A 15,016-nucleotide genomic window follows, 5' to 3' on the forward strand; every position below is an offset into this window, starting at 1 on the left:
CACCAACTTCCCCGAAAGAAACTGAATTATTCATCTGCAGCATTCACAGCCCCACGTGTGAAGAAACAACAAGGGTTGTCCCCCTGGTTGTTTAGGCTGAAAAGTTTCCATGACTAGATGTGGGCACTCCTGTCCCAGCTCGTGCGTCATGCCTGCCTCCTTCCTGGTGGCCACACAAGGACACGGGTACGTGGCCCTTGCCCTGGTATGACCACGTGCCCACCCTTCTCCTCATGTCCTCACGTCCCCAGCTTCCCGGCTCCTGACACCGCAGAACCTGGATGACCTTGTGAAAACACACACATCTAATGCTCCCCCCGAGGTCCCTATACCACAGCACCCTTAGAGCTCACAGCCATCCGGTTCCTACAGTTCAGCCCCAAAGGAAACTAGGGCCATCAGTTACATAAGAATATACATGGTGGAGGAGTTGATTTCATTCTCCTCCTTTGAGTTACCTGAACTTTTTACAGTAAATGTGTTACTTGTTTAATACAGCGGGGGAACCACACCTGGGAGCGCATGATTCTTTTCTTTTTTTTTTTTTTGAGACAGAATCTCACTCTGTTGCCCAGGCTGGAATGCCGTGGCACCATCTCAGCTCACTGCAACCTCTGCCTCCCAGGTTTAGCAATTCTCCTGCCTCAGCCTCCCGAGTAGCTGGGATTATAGGCGCGCACCACCACGCCCAGCTAAGTTTTGTATTTTTAGTAGAGACAGGATTTCACCATGTTGGTCAGGCTGGTCTCGAACACCTGACCTGTGATCTGCCTGCCTCAGCCTCCCAAATTGCTGGGATTCCAGGCGTGAGTTATTGTGCCCGGCCTCATGATTCTTATAAATTGCTGCAAGGATATGCCCACAGCAGAAGCAGGGAAAGCTGGCAGTAGCACATCCTACAGCCTTGGGCTTGGACAGCAGCCCTCCCAAAGGGCTCTCCCAGGGCTAGCCATTTATGCCTACGTTACACATCCCTGCAGCAGAAAGAGAGCCCACCTGTCCAAAGAGAATCATTTGCAAGAAGACACCGAGAGACTAGGGTAGTCGTGGTGTCAGGCCTGCTCATCCAAACAACTTTGATCACTGGGAAAACTCAGCGCCGTAGGATGGCTCCAGGGGTTGCAGAGAACCCCACTCCACTCCACCTGCAACAGGTATCTCCAAACCCTCCGCATTTGCAGAAACCTATTTTCTTTTTATTGCTCATAAATCACTTTCTGTTAAACCCCAGCATGACACAGATTTTTTAATTAAGTGAAGCAAAATTAATCTCACTTGAAGAATCACTACAAAACTGTGACTTTTTCCCTCACATAGGAAGATGCTACAATATCTGGGTCAGGAACCGAATTCCCCAAAGTCCATCAATGAAAAAACGTCTACTTTACGACCTAAGATGAAAGCTGACAACAGAGCATTCAGAAGGGCACGCCGTCAACTACCTTCAGTCCCTGACCCACCAAATGAAAAGTGACAGCAAAGCAATCTCTGCTTCAACATCACACTAAAACATACCACTCCATTTGGCCTTATTTTTCCTGGGTTTTTCAAACAGGCTAATTTGTGGCCTTTATTGGAAATAAACAAAACATACATCAATTAGTACCTATTAACCTGCCACTCAGCATGATCACCTCAAACACCCTGGGAAAGTGGTGAAAATCGCATCCCCTCTAAGCAGTGACTGCGGATTTCTTCTCGCTCTGGTATAAGGCTGCCCAGATTCTCCCGGGGTGTAACGCTTGTGGAATGCTGGGGGCAGCAAAGTGAAACTTCTAGAGACACTGAAGTCCCGCAGGTCACTGGAGTAACTCCTATTAACTTACCACTCAGGCACCAAAGGCTACCCCAGGGCTTAAAAGCCTTAATGTCCCTCCGAAGGCACCTCATTTGCTACTCCCCAAGGGGTACCATGTAACCCAAGGTAATCCAGCCCCATGAGAATGTGGTAATACCTAGGACTACAGATTACAGTCCTGATTAGACTGGTTCCACACAGAGGCTGCATTTAAAACACTAGCTCTGAAGTCCTCATATGTTAATACATTCCCAATTCCCAATATCAGGAAAGAAGGAAATGTTCTCACTGCATACCCCACAGACATTAAAAAGGAACACTGCAAACAACTCCGTGCACAAAGAGTCAACAGCTTAGAGGAAATGATCAAATTTCTCCACAACAACAAACCACCAAAGTTCACACAAGATGAAATAGATACCTGAGCAAAACTATAAACAGGAAAGAAACAGAATATGTAGTTAAATACCTTCTGAAAAAGACATCTGAAAAGGCCCAGATAGTTTTACTGGCAAATTCTCCCAAACATGTAAGGAACCTAACAACAATTACATACACTCTCTTCCAGAAAAGAGAGGAGGAAAAAAACATTTCCCAACCTAAATGAGGCCAGCACTACCCTGATAGCAAATCCAGAAAAAGACAGTACAAGAAGATTATAGGACAATACCCTTCATGAACACAGATGCAAAAATCTTCAACCAAATATTAGCAAACTGAATCCAGTAATATGTAAAAATAATGCACCACAGCCCAAGGGAGTTGATTCCAAAACACAAGATTGACTCAGTGTTCAAAAATCAATAAATGCAAGCCACCTATTCACAGAAGAAAAAGCACACAGGCATATCAATTTATATAGAAAACACATTTAAAAAATTCAACATCCATTCATGATAAAAGCTCTCAGCAAACTAAACCTAGAAGGGAACTCTCTCAGCCTGACAAAGGGCATCTATGGAAAACTCACAGCTAACATCATACTTCATGGTGACAGACAGATGCCTTCACCAAAAGTCGGAAGCAAGGCAAGGATGTGTTCTCACTACTTCTCAACATTGCACCAGAAGTCTTGGCTAAAGAAACGGGAAGAAAAAGAAAGGAAAGGCACACAAATTGAAAAGAATGAAATAAAATGGGCTATTCACAGACAGTATGATTGCCTATGTAGAAAATTCCAAGGATTTCTTTTTGTACAAAAAAGTTCTTAGAACTAATAAGTGAGGTTAAGCAAAGTCAGAGGGTCCAAGATCAACATAAAACTGGTCATATTTCTAAGGACTCTATCAATATTTGGGAAATTGACAAAGTGAACTGCATCAAAATTAAAATGTTTGGCTCTGTGAAAGATGCTGTTAAAAGAATTAAAAGACAAGCTAAAGATTGAGAGAAAATATTTGCAAATCACATATCTGACAAAGAACTTATATTTAGAATATATAAAGAAGTCTCAAAACTCAATATCAAGAAAATAAACAACTCAATTAAAATATGAGCAAGACTTCAACAGATACTTCACCAAAGAGGATACACAGATGGCAAATTAGCACATGAAAAGATGTTTTACATCATTAGCCACTAGGAAATGCAATTAAAACCACAATGAGCACATTAAATACACATTAGAATGGCTTAAGAAAAAAACTTAACAATACCAGGTGCTGGTAAGGATACAGAGTGACGTGGTTGGTGAGACTGTAATATGGTACTGCCACACTAGAAAAGATTTGGGCAGTTTCTTATAAGGATAAACACACACGGACCATATGACCCAGCAATCCCACTTTTGGACATTTATCAAAAGGAAATGAAACCGTGTGTTCATAGAAAAGCTCATACACAAATGTTTGCAGCAGCTCTGTTCAAACAGACAATGGACTTACTGAGGGACCAAAAAAACAAACAAACTACTGATACCTGCATCAGCTTGAATGAGCCTCAAAGGCACTGTGGTGAGTGAAAGAAGCCAATCTCAAAAGGCTGTGTACTGCGTGGCTCCATTATATAACATTCTCGAAAAGGTAAACTATAGGAACAAAGAGTAGCTCAGCAGTTCTAAGTGATTGGGCAGGGGGGCGGGGTGGGGTGTGACTATACAGGGAAGGTACAGGGAGTTTTTTTGGAGGATAGAATTTCTCTGTATTCTAACTGTGGTGGTGGTTACACCATCTGCACATGTCTTAAAACTCACAGAAATGCATACTGAAATAATCATTCTTACTGTGTATTAATTTTAAGAGGCAAAGGAAAAACAAAATAAAATGACTGCACCACTTTGATTGAAATGTCTTTCAAAATACCTTTATTTTTAGCCAAACACAAAAGGACAAACACTGCATGATTCCACTTATAGGAGGTCCCTGGAGTAGTCAGTCACACAGACAGAAAGGGGAATCAGGGCTGGGGGGTTATTATCTAATGGGTACAGAGTTTCCATTTGGGATGATGAAAAACCTCAGGAGATGGAGGGTGGTGATGGCTGCCCAACAATAAGGATGTACTTAATGCCACTAAACTATACCCTTAAACATGGTTAAAATGATCAATTTTATGTTTATTTTACCACAATTTTAAAAACTCATGTTCTTCCACAAGAATAGATTTAGAAAATTGTATTTGTTTAAAAATAAAAGAAGTTCAAAAAGCAAAAAGCTAAAGTCGTTCCCCACCACACTCTCTAGATAACATCACTGTCAATAGCTTGCTGTGCTTCGTGTCAGATGTTCACAATCTTTATCATACACACCATCTCAGGTGCACACCAGCTCAGGTGCATGCCGGCTCAGCTGCATACAGGCTGAGGTGCACACCGGCTCAGGTGCATACAGGCTCAGGTGCACGCCAGCTCAGGTGCACGCCGGCTCAGGTGCATGCCGGCTCAGCTGCATACAGGCTGAGGTCCACGCCAGCTCAGGTGCACGCCAGCTCAGGTGCATACAGGCTGAGGTCCACACCAGCTCAGGTGCACGCCAGCTCAGGTGCACACCAGCTCAGGTGCATGCCGGCTCAGCTGCATACAGGCTGAGGTGCACACCGGCTCAGGTGCACGCCGGCTCAGGTGCACGCCGGCTCAGGTGCATGCCGGCTCAGCTGCATACAGGCTGAGGTCCACGCCAGCTCAGGTGCACGCCAGCTCAGGTGCATACAGGCTGAGGTGCACGCCAGCTCAGGTGCAAGCCGGCTCAGGTGCATGCCGGCTTAGGTGCATGCCGGCTCAGCTGCATACAGGCTGAGGTGCACGCCAGCTCAGGTGCAAGCCGGCTCAGGTGCAAGTCGGCTCAGGTGCATGCCGGCTCAGCTGCATACAGGCTGAGGTCCACGCCAGCTCAGGTGCATACAGGCTGAGGTGCACGCCAGCTCGGGTGCACGCCGGCTCAGGTGCATACAGGAATAGGGGCTTCTAATTCTGTGATTAAATGTGGAACAGAGGTCCTGGGTCAATTTCTACAATCCTTTTGCCTTAATTTAAGCGAGTCATGCTCTTTGCTTCCCACAAGAGGTAACTGAAAAGTAAGTAAACCACATCCCAAGGGTGAGGGCACTGGTAGGGGGTAAAGAACACAAGATGGCAGCCACCAAGGGGGGGAATAGAAGTCCTTCACAATTTCTGACTGTTGTAAGAGCTCGATGAAGGAGGAGTTCTCCAGAAAGGAGGAGGAGATGGCAAAGTCAGCTGGGATTGAGAAGATGATGGAGACAAGACACTCACAAGATGGACAGGGATGATCACTGGGCATTCAAGAACAATTTATGAAAGCCAAATATACAGCCTTAAAATAGAACGTGGACCTAAACACTGAGAAACACCCCCTTCTGTAAGATTTGTGACAAAAATTAATCTGAGTGGACTCAACGGTCCTAACGGCATGGTGGACCCAAGAGCCGAATCAGCGCTAGCAAAACGGCGGAATCCATATAGCAAAGTTGTCCTGCAAGAGCTTCGGGGCCTAATGATGTCGGTGCTTAATGACGTCTACAGAATATATAAAACTCCTCAACTGCATGAAGGACAAACCCCAGGCCCCTCCCCTTTTCCCCCATTCAACTGAAGTTGTCTTCACTTCCCACAGTAGTAAATTTTCTAGATACATCATGTAGACCTCAAAGTACTGGAAAGGGCCGGGCATGGTGACTCACATCTGTAATCCCAGCATTTTGGGAGGCTGAGGTGAGAGGTTTGCTTGAGCCCAAGGGTTTGAGACCAGCCTGAGCAACATAGTGAGACCCCATCGCTATAAAAATTTTTTTTTTTTTTTTTTGAGACGGAGTCTCGCTCTGTCGCCCAAGCTGGAGTGCAGTGGCCGGATCTCAGCTCACTGCAAGCTCCGCCGCCCGAGTTTACACCATTCTCCTGCCTCAGCCTCCCGAGTAGCTGGGACTACAGGCGCCTGCCACCTCGCCCGGCTAGTTTTTTTGTATTTTTTAGTAGAGACGGGGTTTCACCGTGTTAGCCAGGATGGTCTTGATCTCCTGACCTCGTGATCCGCCCGTCTCGGCCTCCCAAAGTGCTGGGATTACAGGCTTGAGCCACCGCGCCCGGCCCTATAAAAAATTTTTTAAAAATTAGCCAGGCGTGGTGGCACACGCCTGTGGTCCCAGCTACCCAGGAGGCTGAGGTGGGAGGATCGCTTGAGCCCACAAGGTTGAAGCTGCAGTAAGCCGACCCTGCACTCTGGCCTGGGCCACAGAGCAAGACCCTGTCTCAACAAATAAAGTATTGGAAAGGAAGCGCTCATTCAACTTATCTTAAGATACTGTAAGATATCTGCCACTTTTCCTAAGATATTGTAAATGATACTACATTTTGAAATATATAAGTTGTGCTATAACAACAACAACAACAAAACATCCTGGTCCTGAGCAAGCAGTGCTCCGTTTGGAGCTGACCTGAACATTAAAAAAAGTGAAGGCTGGGTGCAGTGGCTCATGCCTGTAATCCCAGCACTTTAGGAGGCCAAGGCAGGAGGACTGCTTGAGCCCCAGAGTTTGAGACCATCCTAGGCAACACAGCAAGTCCTCATCTAGAGGTCTAGATGAGGTTTTCGTAGACTAAACATTTAAAAATTAGCCAGGCATGGTGGTGCACACCTGTGGTCCCAGCTACTCAGGAGGCTGACATGGGAGGACTGAAGTTCGAGGTTGCAGGGAGTCAGCCTGGGTGACAGAATGAGACCCTGTCTCAAAAACAAACGGCTGGGCACGGTGCCTCACTGTACTGTAATCCCAGTACTTTGGGAGGCCGAGGCAGGTGGATCACCTCAGGTCAGGAGTTCAAGACCAGACTGCCCAACATGGTGAACCCCGTCTCTACTAAAAATACAAAAATTAGCCAGGCATGGTGGCACACGACTGTAATCCCAGCTATTGGGAGGCTGAGGCAGAAGAGTCACTTGAACCTCAGAAGCAGAGGCTGCAGTGAACCGAGACTGTACCACTGCGCTCTAGCCCGGGCAATGCACTCCACCTCAAAAACCAACACAAAACAAACAAAACAAAAAGAGGAAAGAAGTGAAGGCAGATAGTCAGAGGGCTACAGAGACTCCAGGCTGGTCAATCAGTGACAGAAATTTGAGTCCCCTTTCTCAGGTCCTCCCCAGGCATCCCCCAGAGAAGTGGGACAGAGAGAAGGGGGTACACGCCCAAAGCAGCACTCTGGATCCCCCGAGGGCTGCCTTCACAATCCCCATCCCAGCCCAAAGGAGTTCCAGCCACTCTGCTGATGCGTGGCACCAAGTTCTGGGCTCAAGTCCTCCCACCTCCCCCTTTCATTGCCAAGAAACCTCCCTCCAAAGATGTCCAAATCCAAACTGCCGCTTCTAAACACCTGGCACCAATAAACCCCGAAGATAAACACAGCCTGACTCATTTACCCAGCCCTGTGCATCGCAAGCATCTTAGCCGTAATTAACCTTCGCTTAAACCCTGTGTTTGTGCTTGAGTTTAGAAATCACTAGCATTCGAATCCAAATAAGAACATCACAAAGATTACACTGGACAAATAAAACATAAACAGATCCAAATGCCTCCATGTTCTTAATTACTAGCTATGTTCCTTTGTATACACAGACGAAAGCAGCAACGAAATAGCCTGCGTAAACTGTGTTTACATGAGTTTCTCTCTCTATGACTAGAGCACTAAAACTCACCTTCAGAACCTGACTGAGCTTCAGAACCCGCCGGTGATTTTTGTTTTTTCAGTGTGTACACTTCATTACCATTTTCAAGCCCACCCTGGAAGAGGACAAGGGCTAAAACATGAAATATTAAGCCACCGTCCCCCAAGCCTCTTCTGCCTGACAGACACATGTCCTCAAAGAGAGAAAAGCCAGACGGACTCTTCCCAACCACCACGCTCCTCCTGGCCAAGCCTTTCCGTAGAAGAAGGTCAAGCTGGGGTCAAGACCGGAGACTCTGCTCTCCAGTCTGTGACTGTCGGCCCCTCCAATGGGGGTCCCTGCTGCGGAGGCCCCTGGTGTCCCACCCTGAAAAGTCCTAGAAAGCACTTCTGAGAGCAGCAGCTCTGGTTTTAGAACCTGAGGAGGGTGCCCGGGGCTACAGGCAGGGGTTCCCAGCTGCCCTGCTGGCACCATGTGGTCACCAGACCCTTCTTTCTCCCCAGCTCCGGGCCCACCTCGGAGGAGGCTCTCCTGGGGGAAAGGGTCGCGGTGCAGGATGAGCAAACGTGCAGAACCTGCAGCTGCAGGACAGACTAGCACAACCTGGAGGCCATCCTGGGCTGCCAGGAAAGACCTGGCTTTGTGAGAACCAGTGTCACAGAGGCTGGGCAGGAAGCCCCAAGGGCCTGAAAGCGGGCGGGACTGAGACTCATGTCCCCACTACCTGGGAGCCAGAAGGGGCCTGCTGGGTCCCCAGATCCTGGTGGTGTCACCTCTCTGAGCCTCAGCCAGCGAGAAGCAGGGAAGGGACGCACGCTGACCACCAGTCCCAGGAACAAACACCCACTCCTGCCAGCCCAACCACACTAGGACCGGTCCATGGGTCACAGCCTTGGCATGGGCTCAGCTCCCCACTCCCACCACATGGCCAGTGACCTGAGTCCTTCCTACCTCTGTGACCAGCTCCACTCTCTCACGTGTTCACCCATCAATCATTCATTCACTCCAACATTGCACCTGATGGAAAAGGAAGAGAAGAGCCACCTTTACCAGTCCTGGAGCTGGCGCTCCTCTGCGTTCCCCTCCTGACCCATCAGGCAGCTCCCATCCAGTCCAGACCAAGCCTGCCCTGGACCACCAGGCTGTGTTTCTCCTGCCTCACTGTGACTGTTGATGGCAGAATTCACAGGATGGCACACAGGTCTGATAAGAGCACGCCAGGCACACAGGAGGCCAACGTCAGCAGGCTCACAGACAGCGGCAAACAATGATATGACCACGGCTTGCACAAACATTGTTTTTCCCAGAAAAAGAAAATATCAGGGAGGCAGAGCTCTCAGGCTTTCTGCTGATAAATGCCTCTAGCATGTCCAAGCCATGTCACATTTTGACAGGAAAATGAAGTCGTTTTTGGAAGGAAGACAACAGGAATGGTCCCCAGAGGCACCTAAGGTATTACTGATGCTTAAATAGGGGGCCAGTGGTGACCGGAATGAAGCAACCGTCCTAAGAAGCAGAAGGTCGGCTGAGGTGTGAGTGCAGCTTGCACAAGGCCATTAGAATATGAGAAGTGCCAATCTTCGGCCACCTCATGCTGGCCTGGTGATCTCTGGGCAAGAATGACAAGCCCTGCCTGCTCTGGGGCAGGATTCCAGAAGCAGGGCAACACCTTCGTACCATACACCTTGAGCAAGCTCACACACCTTACCTAGGGCCCGCACTGGTTTAGAAAACACAGCCCACCACAGGGCCCACGCACTGGGGACACTGACCAGTGTGATGGCTGACGTCACAGGTCAACTTGGCTGGGCCGCAGTTCCCAGATATCTGGCCAATCATTATTCTTGATACTTCTGTGGAGGCATTATTTTTTAATGAGATCAACATTTAAAGCAGAGGCCTTGAGTAAAGCAAATGACCCTCTGTAATGAGGATGGGCCTTGTCCAATCAGTTGAAGGCATGAATAGCAGAGGCTTCTCATCCAAGGAGAAGAGCAGAAAGTTCTGCCTCCAGACAGCCTTCCAACAAGCTGCAACTCTTCTCTGGGTCTCCAGCCTGCTGTATATTGTAGACTTGTGGCATCTCCACAGTCGGGTGAGGTAATTCTTTGTAATGCCTACACATGCGTGCACACACACACACACACACACACACACATACACGCGCGCGCGCGCGCACATACCCATTAGTTTCATTTCTCTGGAGGACCCTGACTGACACAATCAATCAGGGACATGGCAAGGGTATCATGCCAGGCTCCAGAGATGCCCCCACCCCCCACTTCGGAGCAGAACCTAACTGTGGAAGGAAGCTCCCATGACCACATGGCACCAGCAAAAAGTCATGTCTGTGAAGGGTCTGGGCACATACACAGTATCTAGCTGGGACACTGGGCTGACCTGTCCAGGGATAGGAAAGCCAACATATCTGACCCTAGAGAAACACAGCACACCACTGTACTACCATGTCGAATTCTCCCCAGGCCATTTCACTTTAGACAAGCTGGAGGCATGCAGGAGAGTGGGGTGAGTTTTATCTTTTGGCTAAAAATACAACTAAGACTTCCGTAAAATAAGTTCAGTAAGCCTCCTAATGACAAGACTCCTAAATCCAAGAAACTCTCCCAGAAGGCGGACCTCCAGCGTGCTGTGCACTGCTATTCTGGAACCTATGGGCACACACGTGCAGGCAGGCACTCACACACACACGCATACATGCACAAGGTACATGCACGTACACACACACATGCACACAAATGCCCACACACATTCACACACATACATGCATACACCCCCCACACACACACATGGCCTACTACAAACACTGCCAATTTCTTTTTCTGGGCTCCACCATTCACAGGGGCCATCACATATCCTGCTAACCAATGCCTTGACAGGAGTAATGCACATCAAAGAAAACCGTCAAGGGTGTGACCGATGGGAGAGACTTCCACTGAAGGCCCCAGGGACACACGGCACACACAAGGGCACACATGGCTTCGCAGCACACTGCAGAACATACACATGTATGACACAGTGGTGAGCGAATAGAACAAGGTGCATACCTCTGCGTGGCATGACCGCGGCTTTGGGGAAACGCCCCCTCTATGGATGTGTGTGTACTTATGCATGCACGCATGTGTATGCATCTGAGAATCGCGGAGAAAAAAACTCAGAAAGGCAGGTTGTTAATGGCGTTTACCCAGCACAATGAAAGCGTTCACTCTTTGCTTTCTGTCTTCGTTTTCTGAGCAATAAAAATGCCATTAAAATAATGGAAAAGTTAGTCAGCACATCTTACTTCCTGTTCACACTAAATATCCAACAAGTATTCTTGTAGAAACACTCCTTAAAAGCAAAGGTCCCACCGACAGAGAGAAAAACTTGCATGAAAAAGATAGAAGGCACCTTTCCTGTTTCCCCTCTGAGTCAACATGAAGTTATTTTACAAAGCAGAGAGTTTCCACTGTACTCTTATTTCTATAGCTTCCCACAAAGGCTAAAAGCAGCCGTGGTTTCCATTTTCCTGCTGATAAAGCCCTGCTGAAATATATCCTGGAGAAGGTGAAAGCCTGCCAGCCCCGTCCCCGCCCACCAGGGCCACCAGCCCAGCCCGCACAGTATTTCAATTGCCTTCTTGTGTGCTGTAACAGGTTGAAGAGATGCGATTTTGTTTGCAAAAACGGTCTTTCTAGATGTCAGTAAGAATCTCGGGATGAGATCTCCCTGGGTTATCTGAGTGGGCCCTAAATCCAGGGACAAGCGTCCTCATAGATACACTCAGAGGGAAAGACAGACGCAGACACCATGTGATGTTGGAGCAGAGACTGGAGCAATGTGTCACAAGCCAAGGGACACAGGGGCCACACATGAGGGAAGAGGCAGGACGGAGGCCCCCCTAGCACCTCAGAGGAGCGTGGCCCTGCTGAGACCTTGATTTTTACTTCTGACCTCCAGAACTGGGAGAATAAATTTCTGTTGTTGGAAACCACCCAGTGTGTGGTACTTCTTATGGCAGCTACAAGAGATTCATCCCTGTGTGCCCTGTGCTCCTATGAAAAGGGATTATTCCCTTCATGGTTCATTTACAGGGGAAGCAAGAAAGCCCCCAATAGACAGACTACGAAAATGTGTGGGATGAGATGAAATGAATCATCCTCACTGCACCCTTGTTAGGGGTCTTCCCTTTGTTCACACTCCACTCTCCCACCCAAAACCTGAGTCCTCGGCCCCCTCGTCCCCCACCCCACCCCAAAGCCCTTCCTTCCCCCTTCTTGGGCAGCCACCGCTTTTGTTCCTGTCACTGCTGCTGTGTTGCATGTTACCCTGAACTCAGCAGCCTGCAACATGTTACTACACTCTCAATTCTGTGGGTGAGGAGCCTCAGCGGGTCCCAGCCTCAGTCAGCTCATCTCTGCTCCAATGTCCAAGGACACTAGAGCTGACATACCTAATTACCAAGGGCTACAGTCCTTGGAAGGCCTGTCCCCTCACTTATCAGGGTCCTAAGTGGAGGGGACGGAATACCAGGGCTGCCCACTGGAGTTCCCATGGCTGCCCGTGGAGCTTGGGCTTCCTCACAGCATGGCTACCACAGGGCCAACTCCTTCCTTGGCATCACAGGGCTCCCAGAGCCAGCATCCTGGTGAACAACGGGGAAGCCACATTGGTGGTCACTCAGCCTCATACCCACCACATTCCACAAATCAAGGCAGTCAGGAGGTAACCCAGATCCACGGCAAGGGGACAGACACCCTGCATCTCAGTGACAGCAATGGCGAGAATTGCCACCATGTTTTAAAAACAACTACAGCTTTTTGCCCAGCTCAGCCACCAGCTGTTTCCAATTTGCTCTGAATTCTAACTCAGTGTTTGTGACTTCAACACTTCAGCCCCGTCCTCGTTGGACAGCCTCACCCTCAAGATCCCCTCAAAGCCCCTGTATCCCCTATTGGTACATCCACACACCCTTCTCCTGCTAAAAGTAACACATCCTGTCCATTCTCCTCCAACCCCCAACCTCTCACTGCCATCCCAGAACCTGGGACACACTAGGCAGGCACTGCACGCTCTCCGAGGGGTAGATGGCAGCAGATTAAGTGGACCCTGTGCAGCCAGAGACAGAAACTGTGAAGCTGAGAAACACCCTGTTAGGAATGACAGGGACGTGCCCACCCGGCCTGGGTGAGCAGGTGGCGGTGGGGGGGGATGCACAGAGGGCACAGCTGGAGAGACCCCCAAGGGTCCAGCAAGGGAGGCGAGGCCTATCAGCAAGCAGCAGGAGATGGTTCAGGGGCCCCTTCTCAGAGGAGAGGGTTCAGAGCAGGGCTGGAAACAGGGTGCCATGTAGGAAGTCTGAAACAAAATTAAACCACAGGTGCCAGCACAGAGACAAGACCTGCCCCAGGAAGTGGAGCCATAAGAACTGGAGGGCCCCTGGTGTCCTGAAAGGAGAATAAAAAGCTAAAACACAGCCTGTGCACAAGGACATTCAAAGTCTCATTCCTAACAGCCTCAAACTGGAAGCCGAGTGGGCAGCACAGACACCCGTGGCAGATATAAATGTGCCTACATTGTGGCAGACACACACAGGAATATGAGGTGGCAAGGCAAGAGAAGAAGACCCTGGGTGAGCTCAAGCCAAATGTCACAGACAGATGCTGAGTGACACACACAAGGATGTGCTGCAGAATCCAAGGCACACAGAGTTAAGCCAGCCAAGATTAACCTGTGCTGTGATCAGCTGGGGAGTGGTGAGCAGGAGGGCCCAGGGCCCCTGTGCTCTGCTCCTCTTCGCGGGCATCGCACGGCTGGCTCCGTTTGTGAAGATTCAAGGGCTGCACAATGAAGCTAGGTGTGTTTCACAGTAAATTCTGCAAATATCTCACTGCAGAAGGGAGGAGATGGAAAGATGAAAACAGCAAACCGGGCGAGAAGGTTTCGCCGCTGCTGCTTCCTGTCGATGACCTTCCCTTGATTCCAAGAGGGTAAAGGAGGCAGGGAGAGGGGTCACCGCCCAGACGGGTGAGGGGATCCACTGCAAAGCAGTGGGCCATGGGGCCGACCCAGCTGGTCCAAGAAGGCAGCGAAGCCAGTTGAGGACCAACCAGCTCACACCGGTCACAGCACTTGCAACGTCCACCATCCACTGGCTGGCTGTGTCCTGCTGTCCTCCTGGGACACATCCTCAGAGAAGGTGCACCAGCAAGGCCAGCAAGCAGGCCACACCTGGGTCACTCTGATGACCACGAGGCCACAGTCTCAGACCATGGAATCTGCTCTTCATTATCAGCTCTGATCAGACAAGCACTTGGAAGGGTCACAACGCAAAGAACAGCACGGGCCACACTTGTTAGGATTTACACAGGCATCAGCAACAGCTCTGATCCTCAGGGAAGCCTCGCAGACCCAGCAGTGGAAGCCCCGCAAAGCTCAGGATAACTGCACTGTAGCAAATATCTCCTGTGCAGCAGAAGCCGTGCTCTGCCTCCTCCAGCAGCAAGGAGAGGCCCCCAGCCCAGCAGTTTGGGGAGGGTGACACCAGCAGCAATGGACTCCCGGCCTGACACAATTCATGAATAAGGCTGTGCTTGGCAAAGTGTTTTTCCGTCTTTAGTAACTACAACACAAGTGCTGGAAAAGGCTTCAGAGTAGTCCTGACACAAAACGTCTCAGTGGAAGTCTCCGGATGACACCACCACTTACTTAGAGAATGCCACTGTGGCCTGAGCATGGTCTCCTCACTGAGAAAAGAGAAAGGGGAGAGAGCGTGTCTGTGTTCTCAGGGCTCCTTCATTTCCACCGCGAGACGTCTGTGCTAAGCCATCTACCCCTTCTGCAGCTCTAAATGTGCTCATTATTAAATGACACTCTCTTCCAGTTGAAATAAAACCTGTGCCCGCTGGCTGGAGTTACAGAGCGGTTACCTGTAAATAAATGGAGTCTGTATCTCCCCAAAGGCTTGTTTCCAGGTCCTGCAGCGACTGGTGTCTATTTTAAAAATCGCCTTCTCACCACCTCTCTGGTCTTGCCAAGCTGGCAGAAGCCAAGCCCTGCTCCAACTGCGCTCTTGTGGAAGGAACTGGAACATGAGGATGGCAGG

General features: G+C 49.4%; 1 protein-coding gene across 23 annotated transcripts in view; it reads right to left on the minus strand.

Moving 5' to 3' along the window:
• SEMA4D (semaphorin 4D) overlaps nt 1-15,016 on the minus strand; it is a 135,318-nt gene that overhangs the window by 104,620 nt on the left and 15,682 nt on the right. For 4 of the 23 annotated variants that reach the window (XR_012424846.1, XR_012424845.1, XM_074017794.1 and 1 more), the window contains exon 2: nt 8,866-8,931. The exons of the other annotated variants lie outside the window; for them this stretch is intronic. The gene's annotated coding sequence lies outside the window, so the exon portion shown is untranslated. The remainder of the gene's footprint in view (nt 1-8,865; nt 8,932-15,016) is intronic. 23 annotated transcript variants of the gene reach the window in all.

The sequence above is a fragment of the Macaca fascicularis genome, chromosome 15, assembly GCF_037993035.2.
Source record: "Macaca fascicularis isolate 582-1 chromosome 15, T2T-MFA8v1.1".
Taxonomy (NCBI): domain Eukaryota; kingdom Metazoa; phylum Chordata; class Mammalia; order Primates; family Cercopithecidae; genus Macaca; species Macaca fascicularis.